Raw genomic sequence first — 6,222 nt, 5'->3', positions numbered from 1 at the left:
CAGTTGTATGCTATCTTAGATCACGTTTGGGGGCTGGCCTCTTGGCCATGCCTGAACCTTTCACTTATGTATTTTCAACGGTAGAGTTTCTACACTCCATAGATTAAGGTGTGGAGCTCTGCTGTTCCTCAAAGATTAATGCAAAGTACTACTGTTTTTCTATTCAATTCAACTTATTCCGCTTCTAAGATATTCATTCGCTCTTCAACCTGAATGTGATGAACGTGACAATCATCATCATTCCCTATGAACGCGTGCCTGACAACCAATTCCGTTCTACCTTCGACTGAATGAGTATCTCTTAGATCTCTTAATCGGAATCTTCGTGGTGTAAGCTAGAATGATGGCGGCATTCAAGAGAATCCGGAAAGTCTAAACCTTGTCTATGGTATTCCGAGTAGGATTCAATGATTGAATGACTGTGACGAGCTTCAAACTCGTGATTGCTGGGTGTAGTGACAGACGAAAAAGGATAGTAAATCCTATTCCAGCATGATCGAGAACCGACAGATGAATAGTCGTGCCGTGACAGAGTGCGTTGACCATTTTCACTGAGAGGATAGGATGTAACCATTGACAAGGGTGATGCCTCCAGACGATTAGCCGTGCCGTGACAGGGCATTTGGATCATTTTCCCGAGAGAAGACCGAAAGTAGCCATTGACAATGGTGATGCATTACATAAAGCCAGCCATGGAAAGGAGTAAGACTGATTGGATGAAGATAGCAGGAAAGCAGAGGTTCAGAGGAGCAAAAGCATCTCTATTCGCTTATCTAAAATTCTCACCAATGATTTACATAAGTATTTCTATCCCTGTTTTATTAATTATTTTCGAAAACCCCATTACTATTTTATACCCGCCTGACTGAGATTTACAAGGTGACCATAGCTTGCTTCATACCAACAATCTCCGTGGGATTCGACCCTTACTCACGTAAGGTATTACTTGGATGACCCAGTGCACTTGCTGGTTAGTTGTGCGAAGTTGTGAACCATGGTATTGGCATCATGTTTTTGGCGCCATCACCAGGGAAAGAAAGAGCAATGAATTTTACATAATCAAAGTGTAATCACAATTTCTGCGCACCAAGTTTTTGGCGCCGTTGCCGGGGATTGTTCGAGTTTAGACAACTGACAGTTCATCCTGTTGCTCAGATTAGGTAATTTTCTTCTTATTTTGTTTTCAAAAAAAATTTTTCAAAATTCTTCCAAAAAAAATTTCTCCTTTGTTTTCGAAAAAATTTTTTTTTAAAAATAAAAATGTTTTCAAAAATATATTTTTCTTCAGAATTTTTAAGAATGAATTCTAGTGTTTCATAAAGCATGTTGAAACCTGGTTGGCTGTAAAGCCACGACTGTAGGGCATGTTAGACGTGTCATGTCTGAGTACATACTAAAGCTTGGCTGGCTATTAAGCCATGCCTGACCCTTTGATTGGAGCTTTAGACTAAAGAGCATAAGATTCCTGGAATTCATATTAAAAATTTTGGAATCCTTATTTTTCTTTTTCAAAATGTATTTCGAAAAAAATTAAAAGAAAATACAAAAAAATCATAAAATCATAAAAATCAAAAATATTTTTGTGTTTCTTGTTTGAGTCTTGAGTCATGTTATAAGTTTGGTGTCAATTGCATACTCATCTTGCATTTTTTCGAAAACTCTCATGCATTCATAGTGTTCTTCATGATCTTCAAGTTGTTCTTGGTAAGTCTTCTTGTTTGATCTTTGCATTTGCATGGTTTGTGTCTTTTCTTGTTTTTCATATGCATTCTTGGATTCTTAGTGTCTAAGCATTAAAGAATTCTAAGTTTGGTGTCCTGCATGTTTTCTTTGCATTAAAAATTTTTCAAAAAAATGTTCTTGATGTTCATCATGATCTTCATAGTGTTCTTGGTGTTCATCTTGACATTCATAGTGTTCTTGCATGCAATCCTTGTTTTGATTCAAAAATAAAAGAGAAAAACATGAAAATGATGTTTTAATTTTTCTCTCTCATCATAAAAATTCAAAAATAAAAAAAATATCTTTCCCTTTTTCTCTCATCAAATTTGAAAATTTGAGTTGACTTTTTCAAAAATTTTTAAAATCAAGTTGTTTCTTATGAGTCAAATCAAATTTTCAATTTGAAAATCTTATCTTTTTCAAAATCTTTTTCAAAATCTTTTTCAAAAATCAAATCTTTTTCATTTTTCTTATTTATTTTCGAAAATTTTAAAAATATTTTTTAAAAATCTTTTTCTTATCTTTAGCATATAATTTTCGAAAATAACATCAACAATTAATGTTTTGATTCAAAAATTTCAAGTTTGTTACTTGCTTGTTAAGAAAGATTCAAACTTTGAGTTCTAGAATCATATCTTGTGATTTCTTGTGAATCAAGTCATTAATTGTGATTTTAAAAATCAAATCTTTTTCAAAACTAATTTCAAAATATCTTTTCTAACTTCTTATCTTCTTATCTTTTCAAAATTGATTTTCAAATTTGTTTCAACTAACTAACTAACTTTTTGTTTGTTTCTTCTCTTTTTCAAAACTACCTAACTAACTCTCTCTCTCTAATTTTCGAAAATACCTTCCCTCTTTTTCAAAAATTTCTTTTTAATTAACTAATTATTTTAAATTTTGATTTTTTATTTTAATTTTCGAAAAACTACTAACCTTTTTCAAAAACTATTTTCAAAAATCACTAACTCTTTTTCAAAAATATTTTTTCGAAAATTCTTCTCTCTCATCTTATTCTATTTATTTATTCATCTACTAACATCTCATCTCACATCTCTGCCATCCTCACAGTTGTGTTTCTTCCATTATATTACATTCTTTGTCTCCCCCTCTTCTTCTACTCACACAGGGATCCCTAGTTTGTGTATTTTTCTGTGATTTCAGGTATTTTCTGGCTGAAATTGAGGGACTTGAGCAAAAATCAGATTCAGAGGTTGAAGAAGGACTGTTGATGCTGTTGGATTCTGACCTCCCCGCACTCAAAGTGAATTTTCTGAAGCTACAGAACTTGAAATGGCGTGCTTTCAATTGCGTTGGAAATTAGACATCCAGGGCTTTCCAGCAATGTATAATAGTCCATACTTTGCCCAATTTTAGACGACGCAAACTGGCGTTCAACGCCAGCTCTCTGCCCAATTCTGGCGTCCAGCACCAGAAACAAGTTGCAAAGTGGAGTTCAACGCCCAAAATGGCACAAAAGCTGGCGTTCAACTCCAAGAATGACCTCTGCACGTGTAACATTCAAGCTCAGCCCAAGCACACACCAAGTGGGCCCCGGAAGTGGATTTATGCATCAATTACTTACTTCTGTAAACCCTAGTAGCTAGTTTATTATAAATAGGACCTTTTACTATTGTATTAGACATCTTTGATCAGTTGTATGCTATCTTAGATCACGTTTGGGGGATGGCCTCTTGGCCATGCCTGAACCTTTCACTTATGTATTTTCAACGGTAGAGTTTCTACACTCCATAGATTAAGGTGTGGAGCTCTGCTGTTCCTCAAAGATTAATGCAAAGTACTACTATTTTTCTATTCAATTCAACTTATTCCGCTTCTAAGATATTCATTCGCTCTTCAACCTGAATGTGATGAACGTGACAATCGTCATCATTCCCTATGAACGCGTGCCTGACAACCACTTCCGTTCTACCTTCGACTGAATGAGTATCTCTTAGATCTCTTAATCGCAATCTTCGTGGTGTAAGCTAGAATGATGGCGGCATTCAAGAGAATCCGGAAAGTCTAAACCTTGTCTGTGGTATTCCGAGTAGGATTCAATGATTGAATGACTGTGACGAGCTTCAAACTCGCGATTGCTGGGCGTAGTGACAGACGAAAAAGGATAGTAAATCCTATTCCAGCATGATCGAGAACCGACAGATGAATAGCCGTGCCGTGACAGGGTGCGTTGACCATTTTCACTGAGAGGATAAGATGTAACCATTGACAAGGGTGATGCCTCCAGACGATTAGCCGTGCCATGACAGGGCATTTGGATCATTTTCCCGAGAGAAGACCGAAAGTAGCCATTGACAATGGTGATGCATTACATAAAGCCACCCATAGAAAGGAGTAAGACTGATTGGATGAAGATAGCAGGAAAGCAGAGGTTCAGAGGAACGAAAGCATCTCTATTCGCTTATCTGAAATTCTCACCAATGATTTACATAAGTATTTCTATCCCTGTTTTATTAATTATTTTCGAAAACCCCATTACTATTTATACCCGCCTGACTGAGATTTACAAGGTGACCATAGCTTGCTTCATACCAACAATCTCCGTGGAATTTGACCTTTACTCACGTAAGGTATTACTTGGACGACCCAGTGCACTTGCTGGTTAGTTGTGCGAAGTTGTGAACCATGGTATTGGCATCATGTTTTTGGCGCCATCACCAGGGAAAGAAAGAGCAATGAATTTTACATAATCAAAGTGTAATCACAATTTCTGCGCACCAACCCACCAGAAGCTCTTCACAATTGCTTCGTGAGTGGCCTCAGGCATGACATCTGACTTGAGGTTAAGACTCAATGCCCTCTTCTCTCAAGCGAACGGTCACTCTAGCGCGGCTCTATGAGGACAAGCTTAACCCCACTCCATGAACCATTCTCGACCTTGACACCAACTCCCGTCCCCAGCATCTGACCTACACAACTACCACACCACAACGATCAATTCCAAGAGACAACCTACCCCTGCTTTTACCAACTCCGACGCAGTGTCTGTCCCCTCTCAACACCAAACCTCTGGTCCGTACTCACACCAGTGGAGATTCAAAATGGTCGGGAGAAAGGGCTTTGTTATTGGTGCGATGAAAAGTTCTCTGCTACATGCAAATATACCAACAAACACTTAATGCTTTTGATGCTTGAAGGAAAGAAAGACCCCTACCCAGTCCGATGGGATAGAGGAAGTACAGGTGGCAGAACCAAGCTTGCCTGATTTAGAGTAACATGTGGTGGAGCACCATCTCTCATACAATGCCATGCAAGCTGACTAAAGGCTGTTATTGCTGGCTTAGAGGTGTGGGTTCTCATTGGTAGTGAAAGTTCGGATAGCTTTATTCAGCCCCACGTTGCTAAATTTTTAAACCTCCTTGTTGAGCCTTGTTGTGCCTTCAAGGTGATAGTAGGTGATTTTGATGTCTTCACAGTGGAAGGTTGCATTCCAAAGTTGGAAGTGAACATCCAAGGTGGTAAACTGATGATTTCTGAGGTCTATGTGTTAAATGTGGCAAGAAAGAATTAGTCATTGGCACTACATGGCGAAAAGCTCTCATAACACATAGTAGATTATGATTCCTCCTTTTTGAGGTTTTTGCAGAATGTTAAATTTGTTACAATTCATGGTGCCTGATGATCGGCTTATTGACGGTTTAGAATTTCTCTAATGAATTCTCGTTGCAAGTATAGTTTCTAAACCAAAAATAGTCCTTTCATACAAAAATTTGGTTGTCACAAGTAACAAACCCTAAAATTATAAACCAAAGTATTCAAAACTCGGATCGTTCTCCCTAGGAATTGCAAACAAATGTTCTTGTTATTGGTTATGGATTATGTTTGGGGTTTTTGAGTTGAGGAACAAGGAATGTAAATTGCAAAAGAAATAAAATAACAACTAAGAAAACTCTTAGCAAGATATGAGAACTAGAAGTCCTATCCTAGTTATCCTCCTCAATTGTGACCACAAATTATCCATTGCTACTGATGAGCGGATAATTTATACGCTTTTTGACATTGTTTTTAGTATGTTTTTAGTAGGATCTAGTTACTTTTAGGGATGTTTTCATTAGTTTTTATGTTAAATTCACATTTCTGGACTTTACTATGAGTTTGTGTGTTTTTCTGTGATTTCAGGTATTTTCTGGCTGAAATTGAGGGACTTGAGCAAAAATCAGATTCAGAGGTTGAAAAAGGACTGCTGATGCTGTTGGATTCTGACCTCCCTCCACTCAAAGTGGATTTTATGGAGCTACAGAACTCGAAATGGCGCGCTTCCAATTGAGTTGGAAAGTAGATATCCAGGGCTTTCCAGCAATATATAATAGTCCATACTTTGGCCAAGAATTGACGACGTAAACTGGCGTTCAACGCCAGCCTTCTGCCCAAATCTGGCGTCCAGCACCAGAAAAGGATCCAAAACCAGAGCTGAACGCCCAAACTGGCACAAATACTAGCGTTCAACTCCACAAATGGCCTCTACACGTGCAACACTCA

The sequence above is a fragment of the Arachis ipaensis genome, chromosome B07 (genome assembly GCF_000816755.2).
Source record: "Arachis ipaensis cultivar K30076 chromosome B07, Araip1.1, whole genome shotgun sequence".
Taxonomy (NCBI): domain Eukaryota; kingdom Viridiplantae; phylum Streptophyta; class Magnoliopsida; order Fabales; family Fabaceae; genus Arachis; species Arachis ipaensis.
Note: the sequence above shows the minus strand (reverse complement) of the source record.